Source organism: Eleutherodactylus coqui, chromosome 7 (genome assembly GCF_035609145.1).
Source record: "Eleutherodactylus coqui strain aEleCoq1 chromosome 7, aEleCoq1.hap1, whole genome shotgun sequence".
In the NCBI taxonomy this organism is placed as follows: domain Eukaryota; kingdom Metazoa; phylum Chordata; class Amphibia; order Anura; family Eleutherodactylidae; genus Eleutherodactylus; species Eleutherodactylus coqui.
The window spans coordinates 43,528,554-43,544,962 of record NC_089843.1 but is presented as its reverse complement, the minus strand read 5'-3'; the positions used below and the strand labels follow the sequence as shown (position 1 = coordinate 43,544,962).

Below are 16,409 nucleotides of genomic sequence, written 5' to 3'. Positions count from 1 at the left end.
GCCTTCTGCCACTAGAGCTGTCGAATGGGAATTTTACCATCAGTTTGTCCGCCAGGGTCCTGTGGTATAGCATCACTCTCGAACCCCTTTCCTCTTCGGGTATGAGAGTGGAAAGGTTCTCCTTATACCGTGGGTCGAGCAGTGTGTACACCCAGTAATCCGTAGTGGCCAGAATGCGTGTAACGCGAGGGTCACGAGAAAGGCATCCTAACATGAAGTCAGCCATGTGTGCCAGGGTACCTGTACGCAACACATGGCTGTCCTCACTAGGAAGATCACTTTCAGGATCCTCCTCCTGCTCCTCAGGCCATACACGCTGAAAGGATGACAGGCAAGCAGCATTGGTACCCTCAGCAGTGGGCCAAGCTGTCTCTTTCCCCTCCTCCTCATGCTCCTCCTCCTCTTCCTCCTCCTCCTTAACGAGCTGAGATATAGACATGAGGGTGCTCTGACTATTCAGCGACATACTGTCTTCCCCTGCCTCCGTTTCCGAGCGCAAAGCGTCTGCCTTTATGCTTTGCAGGGAACTTCTCAAGAGGCATAGCAGAGGAATGGTGATGCTAATAATTGCAGCATCGCCGCTCACCATCTGGGTAGACTCCTCAAAGTTTCCAAGGACCTGGCAGATGTCTGCCAACCAGGCCCACTCTTCTGTAAAGAATTGAGGAGGCTGACTCCCACTACGCCGTCCATGTTGGAGTTGGTATTCCACTATAGCTCTACGCTGCTCATAGAGCCTGGCCAACATGTGGAGCATAGAGTTCCACCGTGTGGGCACGTCGCACAGCAGTCGGTGCACTGGCAGATTAAACCGATGTTGCAGGGTGCGCAGGGTTTCAGTGTCCGTCCTGGACTTGCGGAAATGTGCGCTGACCCAGCGCACCTTTCCGAGCAGGTCTGGCAAGCATGGGTAGCTTTTCAGAAACTGCTGAACCACCAAATTAAAGACGTGGGCCAGGCATGGCACGTGCGTGAGGCTGCCGAGCTGCAGAGCCGCCACCAGGTTACGGCCGTTGTCACACATGACCATGCCCGGTTGGAGGCTCAGCGGCGAAAGCCAGCGATCGGTCTGCTCTGTCAGACCCTGCAGCAGTTCGTGGGCCGTGTGCCTCTTATGTCCTAAGCTGAGTAGTTTCAGCACGGCCTGCTGACGCTTGGCCACCGCTGTGCTGCCACCCCCGCGCGACACCGACTGCTGGCGACGTGCTGCTGCTGACACATCTTGATTGCGAGACAGAGGTTGCGTAGGAGGAGGAGGAGTAGGAGGAGGGTGGTTTAGTGGAGGAAGCATACACCGCCGCAGATACCAGCACCGAGCAATTCTGGGGGTGGGTAGGATGTGAGCGGTTCCAGGCTCTGACTCGGTCCCAGCCTCCACTAAATTCACCCAATGTGCCGTCAGGGAGATATAGTGGCCCTGCCCGCCTGTGCTTGTCCACGTGCCCGTTGTTAAGTGGACCTTGGCAGTAGCCGCGTTGGTGAGGGCGCGTACAATGTTGCGTGAGACGTGGTCGTGCAGGGCTGGGACGGCACATCGGGAAAAGTAGTGGCGACTGGGAACCGAGTAGCGCGGGGCCGCTGCCGCCATCATGTTTTTGAAAGCCTCTGTTTCCACAAGCCTATACGGCAGCATCTCCAGGCTGATCAATTTGGCTATGTGCACGTTTAACGCTTGAGAATGCGGGTGCGCGGTGGCGTACTTCTGCTTGTGCTCAAACAGTTGCACTAGCGACGGCTGGACGCAGCGCTGAGAGACATTGCTGGATGGGGCCGAGGACAGCGGAGGTGAGGGTGTGGGTGCAGGCCGGTAGGCACTCGTGCCTGTGTCCTCAGAGGGGGGTTGGATCTCAGTGGCAGGTTGGGGCACAGGGGGAGAGGCAGTGGTGCAAACCGGAGGCGGTGAATGGCCTTCATCCCACCTTGTGGGGTGCTTGGCCATCATATGCCTGCGCATGCTGGTGGTGGTGGCTCCCCAGCTGATCTTGGCGCAACAAAGGTTGCACACCACTGTTCGTCGGTCGTCAGGCGTCTCTGTGAAAAACTGCCACACCTTAGAGCACCTTGGCCTCTGCAGGATGGCGTGGCGCGAGGGGGCGCTTTGGGAAACAGTTGGTGGATTATTCGGTCTGGCCCTGCCTCTACCCCTGGCCACCGCACTGGCTCGGCCTGTGCCCACACCCTGACTTGGGCCTCCGGGTCCTCGCCCGCGTCCACTGCCTCTAGGCCTACCCCTACCCCTCAGCATGCTGTATCACCAGTAGTGCAGAAACAGAACGCTGTAATTAAATGTGCCGCTTATTGGCCTGTGGTTGGAGGCTGACTTCGCTTACGAAATGCACAGCAGAGCCAGGAAAGAATTTTGTGCAAGTCTGCTGTAACACTTAGCTGGCTGCGTATGAATTAGGACAACTACCCCCAGCAGAGACCCTGTACACTGAGGACGGTCACAGGCAGCCCAAATAGATTTTTTTTTCCCAAATGTTTTTGGAAAGGCCCACTGCCTATATACACTAAATATGTCTTCTGTCCCTGCCTCACCACTACTGGCCCTGGACAATGTAAAATTACTGCAGACTGTTTCACTGTGGACAGGAATACAGCGGTGATGTAACAGGCAACACAGAGGCAGGAAAGAATTTTGTGCAAGCCCGCTGTAACACTTAGCTGGCTGCGTATGAATTAGGACAACTACCCCCAGCAGAGACCCTGTACACTGAGGACGGTCACAGGCAGCCCAAATAGATTTTTTTTCCCAAATGTTTTTGGAAAGGCCCACTGCCTATATACACTAAATATGTCTTCTGTCCCTGCCTCACCACTACTGGCCCTGGACAATGTAAAATTACTGCAGGACGCAATGCTCTGCACGGCCGATATACAAGAAAAAAAAAAAAGTGCAACACTGCAAAAAGCAGCCTCCACTCTACTGCACACGGTTAGATGTGGCCCTAAGAAGGACCGTTGGGGTTCTTGAAGCCTAAAATAACTCCTAACGCTCTCCCTGAAGCAGCTCCGGCACCAGCAGCACTTTCCTTGAACTATGTCAGAATGCATCTGTGGCGAGCCACGGGAGGGGCCGATTTATATACTCGGGTGACACCTGATCTCGCCAGCCACTCACTGCAGGGGGGTGGTATAGGGCTTGAACGTCGCAGGGGGAAGTTGTAATGCCTTCCCTGTCTTTCTATTGGCCAGAAAAGTGTGCTAACGTCTCAGAGATGAAAGTGAAAGTAACGCAAACATCGCGTGGTACTCGTCTCGAGTAACGAGCATCTCGAACACGCTAATACTCGAACGAGTATCAAGCTCGGACGAGTACGTTCGCTCATCTCTAGTATTATATTCATCCTCCTCCTCCTGAAACCTTACGTAATCACGCCGAGCGGGCAATTTTTCTGAGGCCCAAAAGGCTCAGTCATATAACTTTTGTAAACAATGTTTATACGTTTCACTTCTCAATTCAATAAAGCGTTGAAACTTGCACCTGAACCAATTTTTATTTTAACTGGGCTGCCTCCAGGCCTAGTTACAAATTAAGACACATTAACCAAAGTGATTAATGGGTTTCACCTGCCCTCTTGGTTGGGCATGGGCAATTTTTCTGAAGTACATTTGTACTGTTGGTACACCAATTTTTTTGGGCCCTCGCCTACATTGTAATCCTAGTAATTTTTAGCCCACCTGCATTAAAGCTGACGTTACCTCAGCTGTGCTGGGCACTGCAATGGGATATATTTATGTACCGCCGGTGGGTTCCAGGGAACCACCCATGCTGTCGGTCCACATGGAGTTGTAACTGCATGTGTCCACTTCTAAAGAACCCCAGTCTGACTGGGGCATGCAGTGTGGGCCGAAGACAACCTGCATTAAACCTGACGTTACCTCAGCTGTGATGGGCAATGCAATGGGATATATTTATGTACCGTCGGTGGCTTCCTGGGACCCACCCATGCTGTCGGTCCACACGGAGTTGTAACTGCATGTGTCCACTTCTAAAGAACCCCAGTCTGACTGGGGCATGCAGTGTGGGCCGAAGACCACCTGCATTAAACCTGACATTACCTCAGCTGTGATGGGCACTGCAATGGGATTTATTTATGTACCGACAGTGGGTTCCAGGGAGCCACCCATGCTGTGAGTCCACAGGGACTTCACATTAGGGATTTGTACCTGCCAGTGTCTATGTATTAAAAACCCCGGTCAGACTGGGGCATGCACTGTGGGCCGAAGACCACCTGCATTAAACCTGACGTTACCTCAGCTGTGCTGGGCACTGCAATGGGATATATTTATGTACCGCCGGTGGCTTCCTGGGACCCACCCATGCTGTCGGTCCACACGGAGTTGTAACTGCATGTGTCCATTTCTAAAGAACCCCAGTCTGACTGGGGCATGTAGTGTGGGCCGAACCCCACCTGCATTAAACCTGACGTTACCTCAGCTGTGATGGGCAATGCAATGGGATTTACTTATGTGCAGCCGGTGGGTTCCAGGGAGCCACCCATGCTGTGGGTGCACACGGAATTCTCATTGCGCAGTTGTACCTGCCTGTGACTATTTATAAAAAAACCTCGGTCTGACTGGGGCATGCAGACACCTTGACAGAATGAATAGTGTGTGGCACATGGATTCCCCATTGCTATGCCCACGTGTGCAGCTCCTGATGGAGGTGGCACAGGATTGGATTTCTCATTGCTTCTGTACAGCATTATGGGCTATCGCCCCGCCCCATTTAAAGAGGGTCGCTGCCTGGCGTGCCAACCCTCTGCAGTGTGTGCCTGCGGTTCCTCCTCATGGCAGACGCGCTTATAAATAGACATGAGGGTGGTGTGGCATGAGGGCAGCTGAAGGCTGCGCAGGGACACTTTGGTGTGCGCTGTGGACACTGGGTCATGCGGGGGTGGGGGGGTTGGGCAGCATGTAACCCAGGAGAAGTGGCAGCGGAGTGTCATGCAGGCAGTGATTGTGCTTTGTTGGAGGTAGTGTGGTGCTTAGTTAAGGTATGCATTGCTAATGAGGGTTTTTCAGAAGTAAAAATTGTTGGGAGGGGGGGCTTAATAGTGGGACCTGGGAACTTGAGATGCAGCCCAACATGTAGCCCCTCGCCTGCCCTATCCGTTTCTGTGTCGTTCCCATCACTTTTTTGAATTGCCCAGATTTTCACAAATGGAAACCTTAGCGAGTATCGTCGATATACAAAAATGCTCGAGTCGCCCATTGACTTCAATGGGGTTCGTTACTCGAAACGAACCCTCGAGCATCGCGAAAATTTCGTCTCGAGTAACGAGCACCCGAGCATTTTGGTGCTCGCTCATCTCTAGTCATTACCAGTTTTTGAGACCCGTGATGAAACACTCAGAGTAGAAAAGCGTTGGGTCTATCCATAAGAAACTTGAGTTCTGCATGTTTCTTTACCCACTATTTGTTCATCTTGTAGGTGTAGTATGTCTCAAACATACTGACAGTACCCTTCCTTCCCACAGTCTGTACTGGGGTGATAGTGGTGGAACATCTTTGTGTTTCTTTCATTATTGTATGTCATAATATTATATATATATATATATATATATATATATTGGACTTATGCGCTCTGTTTTTAGATGAATCTAATAAAGTTTGGTTTTATCTACATTTTTGCTTAGTGAATATATATTTTTTGATTGTCGCCACTATCAGTGATTTTTGAATAGCAAGTAGAGATGAGGGAGCTTACTCGTTAAGGACAGATACTTGAGCAATTATCGTCCTTTTCGAGTACCTGCCTGCTCGCCTGCAAAGGTTCAGGTGCCAGCAGGGGTGAGCGGTGGGTTGCTGGAGTGAGCGGAGGAGGGGGAGAAAAAGAGAGATTCCCCCTGTTCCCCGCCATTCCCCCCACTCTCCCCCATCATCACCCGCCAGCACCCGAATCTTTGCGGGCGAGCAGGCAGGCACTTGAAAAGGACAATACTCGCTTAAGTATCTGTCTTTAATGAGTACGCTCGCTCATCTCTAATAGCAAGCCATAGGTAACGCATAACAGGGTGTTAACAAAAATAATTAAAATTGCACATTGATAAAACAGATTAATGTGAGATTATATCAAAATCAGCAAAATGCACTTTCTGAAATAGTTTGAATCTTTTGATTTGCTGAAAAAAACATTATGTACCTTTATTTTCCTTTTTATATTTATGATGTAACATTTCTTTTGAGTTTAAATCTGGTCTCACCAGTATAATATAACACTTAGGAAAGAATAAGCAGCCCAAAATGCCAACATTTGAAGATATTATAGCAAATATTTCCACAATGACAGTATTTTTCCCAGTAACACTCATATAGGCTGGGATAAAAGCCATCCAGACACTACAGACAACCAGCATGCTGAATGTGATGTTTTTAGCTTCATTAAAACTATCTGGTAAATTTCTTACCAGGAAAGCAACCAAGAAGCTGACTACAGCAAGAAAACCCATGTAACCCAGAACAATGGAGAATGCCACCACTGAACCCTCATTACATAGGAGAATAATTTTACCAAAATGCAAGTCAAAGTTGCCTTCTGGGAATGGGGGTGAAAATGATAATCAGATAATGCTGATTACCACTGGGACAAATGAACAAACAAACATCAGACAGTTTGTGATCTTTACTCCAAAAAATTTCCTCCAGGAACTTCCAGGTTTGGTGGCTTTGAAGGCCATGTAGACTGTGATGGTTTTAGCCAGGATAGAAGAAATAGCTACTGAAAAGATGATTCCAAAGGAAGTCTGACGAAGCATACAGGTTATACGTATAGGGTGGCCCAAAAACAGAAATACACAGAGGAAGCTCAACATAATGGTGATAAGAAGAATGAAGCTCAAGCTTTGATTATTGGCCTTGACTACTGGTGTATCTCTACGTAAAATAAAGATGCCCAAGATAGCTGAAGATTTAAGAAAAAGAAGTACAGTAACAATAGTTATAGTAAGAGATATTGAGTCTTCAGTGTATGATAAAAATTCTGTTTCCTTTGATACACATTGCTTCTCATTATTTGGCCACTGGTCTCTGGGACATCTGTAGCATGAGCTCTTGTCTATAAAGGAAGAATATATATTTTGCATAAACATAAAATAATAAAACAACACCTTTTTATTTGAACACTTTATTATAACAAATGCAAAATTGAAAATGTGATTAGTTAATTAACCCAAATTCTACCAGTCCACAAACTTTAATAAAAAAGGTCCCAAATCCTCAACTACCATTTTGTGACATCAATGAGTTAACTAAAATGTAATTTTTATTGATAGAAATGTAACTTTAATTGACATATTAAAAAGATCTGATAACACTATTAATTCTAACATAAAAATATCAATTATACCCTCAGATGTAGAATGAGATTACCCCCGTTAATTATCCAAACTTTGAAGATGGAACAGTACCTCTGCAGCCCCATCTATTGGATGGTAGCATTCCATCAAATCAATGTACAACTCTTTAACAAGTCTGTAAAACATCATAGGCCTCTCACTAGCCAAGCCAGATACCTACTACACACTGATGAGGGGCAAACACCTCAAGACAGCTGTCTATGTAAAATTTTCTGATCTGGTTTCTTATTCCCAATCATTATTTGAAGGTATGCTATCATCTAATAGCTGACACTACAGAGGTATTGTTTCATCTTCCTTATTTGCATAAATTACCCAAAGGAGCATGCATGGCCTTATAAGTCTACTCAGTCACCTCTCAGGTGTCTTCTCACATGCCTTCTGTGTGTTCTCCTTGGGGAGAGATGAAGGCTTGCCCCGTGAAACCCTCCCCCAACTTAATGTCTCCACACACTTTTTTGGTGCTCTCCTTAAAGAAAGATAACACCTCTTTTGACCTGTTAATTAGTAACAAGCAGCTACCTTTACATAGGGGGACTATAACCGCTACAAGAGTAAAAGCAATGAACTATATATGAAAAGCTAGTCATAATGTGGATCTCCCATTAGATAGATCTGATCACCCTTTCATAGCCTGTATGGCCCTCATCCTCTATTCATTCTCATCACAGGATGAATAAAGGGTGTGTTGACTCACATACCATGCAATAATAGTCCCTATTCCAGTAACTGTATTTAAAGCTGTAAAGCTATCTTTTTGGAAATTTCCCTACATGCTTAAGCAGCCCTAGCCCTCGCTTCCTCATCAGGGGCACAAATGTAAGATCAAAATAAGTAGAATAGAACAAAAATGATAAAGACACCCAGCCTTCAATAGTGGATCAGCCTGGGTCTGTTATCCTGCATCCAGAGTGTGTGCATGTTGTCAGTGCCAATATTCACAGAGGTTTGAGCAGAAACCCCTGTATAGTGGCTTAATTTCTCTTATTGAAATTAAGTTGGTGTCTCCAGTTTGAAATTTTTTGTCCATGAAAGAATATTATGTTTTCATTGATTTAAATTTACAATGAAACTGTAATAATGTTCAGTGATTGGAGTAAATACTTATTGGGATTTTCTCAATAATGAACTGAATCCACTGTTATAGGATAGGCGAAAAGGCCTGTTCACAGTACTGGAGGTTTAACATTTGGACCTCCAGTGATCTCAAAATCTGCACATCCTGAGATATTCATGTGAAAGGACTGGTGGTGAGCAATAATGACCACCACTCCATTCACTTCTAGCGCAAAGAGTAAATTGAGTGGTGATCACGCATGAGTCCGCCAATCCATCAACATTGAGAGCATGAGGTGTAAGGATGTCGGGATTACTCAGGGTCCCAGCAATCAGATCTCCAGCAATCAGTCATGTATTCCATTTCCTGTGGATAGAGGATTAATGTTATTAGTAAGTAAACCCCTTTGCCTCTTGTACTAACAGGATAGACAGAGCCCAATAAATAATAAATGAATAAATATATAAGACTGGTATGGAATGAAGATACCTGAGTCACTGGCAGACAGAATCCAATTGAATGTTTTGATTGCTGGAAATAAAAGACCCAGGGCACCATCAAAAGACCATGTAAATATGCCCCCAGTGTTAGGCAGTAACAACGCCACTGTTCTGGAAAAATGCACTACTAATGTAATCAAAATATCTTATAGACTATGAAATAAAACCCATTACCTGTGTCATTAGATATTTCTCCATCTAAACATTTTAGACATTCAAAACAACACTTATGTCTTCCTCTCATTAGGATTCTTCGATAACCAGGTGGGCAGTCCTCAGAACATTTAGAAACTGGTATCTAAAACATAAGTCATCGAATTAAAATATTAAGATGAACATTTTTGTATAATTGTAAGGAATTCTATTTTTGTAAAGTAAATCTAAAGGAGTTGATCCAGAATTGCAAGTTATCTCCTACCTACCGGATAACTAGTTGAATGAGGGAGATATCATCTGTAATCCCCACTAATCCCAAGAATGGGGGTCCTGTGTCCCTAATCCTCTCACTGAATGTAGCACTGGTCACACAAGCATGCTGACTCTTCATTCCCTTTCAATGGGATTGTGGAGATTTGTGCTATTTCCGTTCAATGGAGCGTTGACCACGCATGCTCGCGCAGCACTCCATTTATTCTGACATAACTGCTTGGGGAGACTCAATGTGGATAGGTGATAACTTGCTATCTTGATTTCAAAACACATAAAAGTAGGGTTCTACCACTCTTATGTCTCTCTTTCCTAGAGCAAGTGTTAAAATCAGCACTTATGAGCTGCAGGTCTCCAGCAATTAACTATCCATAGTTTTTGCCCAGAAATTCCCTTTAGGTTGACTCCAAAAAATAGCAAATCTTTCGAAAATGTGGATGCTTGGCTCACTTGTAGGCCTCATCAATGAGTTCAACTACTATATATGATGTCAAAAAATTCAAAATATACAAGATTTCTGTTTAGTTGTTTTTCTAAGAAAGTGCATTCTGCATCTGTATTGTTTGTTGAAAGACTGCCATTCATGGAGAACATAGATCCATGGAGTGACCGATCAGATGCGACTAAAGGATAATCATCATCATCATTATTTGTTGTTGTGTTGAATAACATGAAATGGGGGGCGGAGCCTGACCACAGAGCAACATGGCCACGTGAGACCAGAGCCCCCTCAGTACAGCGCTCACAGAGGTCTCCCAGCACCGCTTACAGCCACGGAGATGAGGAGGATAATGAAGAACAGGGGGGGAGAGCAACCCTGCACACCCAAAGCAACAAAAAACCAGACGGGCATGCAGCGCTACCTAAAGGAACGCGGCTCCCGCTCCCCGCACCCATCCTCCAAGATGGCGCCGGCCCAGGGAACTGCTTCTACTTACAGTAAGGAGGGGGAGGGAGAGTCCTCATCGGACGAGGAGGACACTGAAAATGTATCTAGGGGCTTCATGAAGGAGTTAATTCTGAATGCCCTGAACCCCATTATAGCAGATCTTGCAGAAATAAAGGAGGACTTTAAACAGATGGGCCGAAGAATAGAGGACTTTGAAACTGCTTCTGCCTCTATCACCTCCCATGCCCTAGCCGTAGCCAACATATTAAAAGAGCAACATGAGAATTTAAATTGTGCACTCATCCTACAGGAGGATCTTGAAAATTGCAATCGGAGGTGCAACATACGATTTAAGGGCCTCCCGGAGTCCTGGGCGGCGGAATCCCTCCACAAGGTCACCTCAGAAATTTTTGAGCAGCTCCTGGGAGTAGAATGAGCAGCTTCAATAACCATCGAACGGGTCCACAGAGCCCTTAGACCTTTACCTCCCCCAACAGACCCACCACGTGATGTCGTCTGCAAATTGTTCTTTTCAGGACACTTCTGCTGTACTAAAAGCAGCAAGACTATGTAAAGATCTCAAATACGGGGATTCCCCCATCCAGATCTTCCAGGATCTCTCACCGGCTACCGTTGCAAAACGATGCATTCTCCGCCCTCTTCTGGAAGCGATAAGGGCAAGCGATATACGCTATGCATGGCTATTCCCTTTTGGCATTAGCATATTTTATAAGAGCCGCAGATTTATGGTTCGCTCTCCGGAGAATCTCCGCAGTTGCTGGGAACATTTGGAGATGGACCCTATAGAACTACCATGTTGGCTACCCCTTCCTGAGTTCCCGAAACTGCCGAAGCTCTCTCCACCCGAAGCTTGGCACGTAGCTGGCAATCTTAAGTCCCCCAAAGGGAAAAAGAAAAAGGTTAAGGACCCTGCAGCCAGCATGGATACCTGATTTTGAGGACGTTCCTTTTCTCTCGTATTGCAGCCCATTGGACTGATCCCACGGGCCTGTCCTGAAAGGCCGTGAGAAAGATTTCGCCCGTGGTGGGACATCCCCTTTGACAGACCCCCCAAGGGACCTATTCTCCATCAAGGAGTCCCAGGGTGACACGGCCCCTTCTGCTCAATAGTTCAAATAACTCTCGTATTATTATCTTGCATCTTTTCTCATGTTTCTTCCTGAGAAGGTTCCTTCTCTCTGTGACTGTTACATTTGTTATTCTATCTATCGGACCTGGTGAGCGTATGTCTGATCAGGCTGACTACATAGTTATCTGTCCTCTAGTCTAGAGCACAGACAACTCGCCCCCACTTAGAACCGAGTCCAAGGTCTTCGGACTCGGTGACGCAAAATTTCATTTGTTACGTTGGTGTAATTGATGTTTGTTCACCAACTGTCTTAATCTTTCCTTCTCTGTCAATTCCCGTCCCCCCTCCTCTCCCCCCTTAACGTCCCCAAACCTCCCCCAACCTCATTCTACACCACTACTGAAAAAGAGGAGAGCCAGATCTTGAAAGATAAGCTTGACTTGGCCAATAACATCTTCTTCTTTGTCCGCAGCAAAGAGAAGAAACATCTATCTGCTCCGCGTTCGCGACATGGACGATCTTATACGTGTCACGACACTCATTGTTAATGGTCTGAACTCCCTTCCAAAGAGGCATCATATTGCACTTTTATTAAAGAGGTATGGATCTGGCGCCGTCTTCCTGCAGGAGACCCACTTCAGGGGAGATAGATGCCTGTCTCTACCAGGTAAGCAGTATCCACTCGCATTCCACAGCTCACACCCTTCATCCGCCTCGAAAGGGGTCTCAATCTTGCTACATAAATCTCTCAACTTCGCTTGTGAGGCACGCCATTCAGACGAGGAGGGCAGGGTTCTATTCTTAAGGGGCCTTCTAAACAGCACTAAGGTAACACTCGCAAATCTATACACCCCTAATACCGATCAGGTGACATGGCTGATTAAACAATTAGAGGCTCTCAAACACTTTGCTAATGGCTAGATCATCCTGGGCGGGGATTTTAATCTTACTCTCTGTCCTCTATTAGATTTTTCAGCAGGAAAATCGCATATATCCCAAAGGAAATTAAGCAAACTCATTCGCACCCTTTTTGAGATGGATGTGGTCGACAGCTGGAGATGCTTAAATCTGACCTCTAGAGATTATACTTTTCTCTCACAGGTCCACTCCTCCTTCCAGTGCCTTGATTACGTCTTTGTGTCCTTGCCCCTCCTCCAGCATGTAGAGAAGGCCTCAATTGATCTTATAGTGGTCACAGACCACGCTCCGGTCCATTTGGACCTCCATCTACCAAATCCCTCCCCCCGCGAATGGCGCTGGAGACTTAATCCCTCCCTTCTCGATTCTGAAGAGGAGAGAACACGACAACAATATGATGGAAGAATTTTTTCAACTACACAAATCAGACGATTTATCAATCCCTTTGATTTGGGAGGCCCATAAGGCCTTCATGAGAGGGCTCTTGATCGCAGCAGGTGCTAGAGCGAAGAAAAAACAGCAGTTGGAAATTGACAACAAACTTGCTCAAATTTCCAAGAATGAACGCGCCTCGAAACTAACTATGAGCAAGACCTCCTCTGAGGAATTAGGATCCCGCAGAAGAGAACTCAAACTCATCCTTGAATCCAAATACAATTAAAAACACCTTTACCTCAAACATGTCACTTACGCGCAGGGAAACAAGGGAAGTAAATATACGTCCGCACTTATTAAAAAAGCCTGTACCAGAAACCTTATAAAACCTATCAAGACCTCAGAAGGCCAGAGAGTCTCCTCCACTCCTGAAATCGCTAGGGAATTCCAAAGTTTCTATTCTAGCCTCTATAACCTTCGGGACCCCCTCTCCCCAGAGTCTGCCCTTAACTTCAAGGGACAAATCGACTCCTTCCTCAAAGAACTTAATCTCCCCAAAATAGATGAAGAGGAGTCGACCGCTCTCTTGACCCCTATTACCTCCCAAGAAGTAGAAGATCTTATAAACTCCTCCCCTCCAGGTAAAAGCCCTGGCCACGATGGCCTCCCTCTCATCTACTATAAGACTTTCAAATCTACCCTCATACCTAGACTAACTGAACTCTTTAATTCATTATTACACGGCGCCCCTCTTCCAAGGCAGGCGCAGGAGGCTCACATCACCCTAGTGCACAAGGAAAACAAGGATCCCAAATCCTGCGGGAGCTACTGCCCTATCTCCTTTATTAATTTTGATGTAAAGCTCTGGGCCAAAATCCTGACCAAACATCTTGAAAAATGCATTACAAAATTGATTAACCCCGAACAATCTGGCTTTGTCAGGGGAAGAGAAGGTAGAGACAACTGCCTAAGGCTACTCCAAGCGGCCAAATACTGCCAAGTCCATAATATTCCTTTCGCTTTTATCGGCACGGATGCCGAAAAAGCATTTGACCGGGTCAATTGGATCTACATGGAGCATGTCCTAAAGCACTACAACATCCCTCCAAAATTTATCTCTATATGCGTTGCCACACGCACGACTTAAAATCAATAATTCTCTATCCCCTTCGTTTAATATAAATAATGGCACGAGGCAGGGTTGCCCCCTCTCCCCCACCTTATTCATTCTTGCACCTCGAACCCTTCCTACAAAAAATCAGGCTAGACCCCTTGATACAAGGCTTAAGAGTGGGAGGGGAGACACTCTCGGCCACAGCCTATGCAGATGACATTATATTTCTCATCACAAACCCGGAGTTTGGCCTCCCCGCCTTTTCTCTTTTCTTGAGAACTTTGGAACCCTCTCCAACTTCAAAAGCAATCTTGCTAAATCGACTGCCTTAAATATATCTATTCCTCCTAACCGCTTTAGGGCCATTAAAAACAAATCCCCCTTCTCATGGTCGGATTCAACGATTGACTTTTTGGGCATAAAGCTCACAAAAAAGGCTGAGGACTTATACTCGACAAACTTCCTTCCGTTACTGCCTAAAGTAAAAAAATTGCTACGATCCTATGACCTGCCCTTCATATCGTGGCTGGGAAGGAAAAATATTAAAATCATATATCATCCTCTGTAAAATTAGGCTCCTACCGATTTATATCCCTTCCAATTTCTTTAAGACATTGCGTACAATCTTCTCCAGATACCTCTGGAGGGGAAAAAGACCTAGGTTGGCCCACTGCATACTGATCAAGAGGCGCTCGGAGGGAGGAGTGGACCTGCCATGCCCACGAGAGCTATACCTGGCTACCCAACTAAACCACTGGCTTGAACTAGCTCATCCCAGTAAGGACCCTTTGATTCAGCCCCGTGCCAGAGGCGCCTATGGACCCACCTTCGAGGAAGACCTTTGTTTCCCGGAGGGAAGAGGCAAAGGGAGATGGAGAGGTGGCCCCCTCCTGAGAGGGGCTCTTGAGACCTTGTCCGCACTAGGGAAGACTCTGGCTCCAAGTCCCTCCCGGTACACACCCCTCTCAGCACTATATAGATATTTGGACCTTCCGCTAGATCCTTGCTCCGCAAAAATCTGGAAGATCCTAGATGATAAAAGCTTCCAGGATGTGCTATCCATAGCACATCAGGCCCCCCTGTCTTCCCTGGAAGACATCCTCCCCAACCGTTCCTCGTCTCTATGCACTTGTTAAAAGTCATAAACGAATTCTTGAAAAGACACAAAACCACTAGACCACATACCCCATTCGAGATGGTATTAGAGGGACCCACCCCATCTTCTAGGAAAGTGTCCTATATTTGCAAACATTTTATATCCCCCCCGAGGGATACGAAACCTGCCTTCCTCGTCTCATGGGAGAGAGAGCTCAATATATCTTTATCTTCTAGTGAAACCAAACTCATCCTAAAGAAAGCCTTTGGACTCTCTCCATGCGTCACCTCCCAGGAATCGCATTATAAGCTCCTGGCAAGATGGTATAGAACCCCACAATGGCTTTCAGACCACAAACTACTTGCACAGGATAGCTGTTGGAGATGCGAGATGGATACTGGATCATACCTTCTGGGGAGCGGTGGGCGAGATCCTAAAGAAGCTTTTGCCTGACTTGACACTATCCCCTGAGGTGGTTCTCCTGTGGAGGCCGACTCCCGCCTTTCATCCCCTAAAACACAAATTGATTGCCCTATTAATCGACACAGCTAAGGCCCTAATTCCCTTGCTGTGGAAACAAAATGATCCTCCCACGGTGGACCTTTGGAGAGACAGAGTGATCCTCCTCGCAAATCTAGAGGAGCTCTCGAGTTGGACCAGGGGTACACATGAGAAATTCATAGAAACATGGTCCCCTTGGAGATCAGTGGTGTGGAACAACAGGGTCTGATCGAATGCCCTGTGGCCAATGTGGAGCAGAGGATAAGCTAAGCTAAGCTCATAGCAATGATCTCCCCCCCCCCCCCCCCATTAAAAACTCATGATCCCTGGTTATTGTACTGGTCCTTTGCCATTTCTGGAGCATTGTTCCGGTCCGGCCTCTTTCACTGGCTTTTCTCACTGGCTCCCACATTGACTCTCTTGCTGACCTTTCTCGGTGGTTCTCCTGACCGCTACTTCTCAGAGTAGAATGAGTTCCTTATCCCCATTCCACCCCCCCCCCCCTCTCTACCCTCCCACTCCCTTCCCTCCCCCCCCCACCCCCCTTTTTTCCCCTGGGTTTGTAAGCCCTTCACTATGTTAATGTTGAGGTCATTATACGTAGCCTTTTTCTTTTTTATTGATAATGTACTCCAAGGTTCTTGTTCACCGCATAGAATCATTCTTAACTAAAGGCTCAGTGTTGGCCTGAATTGTTTTTGTCATTTTCAAGAGTTAATTTTCTGCGTCCGACGAGCCGGAGTGTACGGAGCTCAGACCTCCCTCGTGTTATACTGTTTGTGTATATTGTAAAATTTTCAATAAACATTGATTATAAAAAAAAAAAAAGAATAACATGAAATTATATGGCATTCATTAAAATTTCAATTCTAAATTAATTGTAAAATTGCAATAACCCCTTGGGTTATTCGAGTTCCATTCGGAAGCTTCAGAGCACCAAAAAGTTGCATAGCAACTTCCACAGACACAGAACTGCAAGCGGCGGCTGGAGGAGATTTCTCTTCTCGCAATCTCTTGTCCCTCTCCATTCATTTTAGCAGCTGCTGTTCAGTACTGAATGACTGCTGTTTACACTGAATGAT

At 46.4% G+C, this 16,409-nt stretch overlaps 1 pseudogene; it reads right to left on the bottom strand.

The window, feature by feature from the left end:
• LOC136573483 (vomeronasal type-2 receptor 26-like) overlaps positions 1–10,197 on the bottom strand; it is a 60,313-nt pseudogene extending 50,116 nt beyond the window's left edge.
• Positions 10,198–16,409: the final 6,212 nt, after the last annotated feature.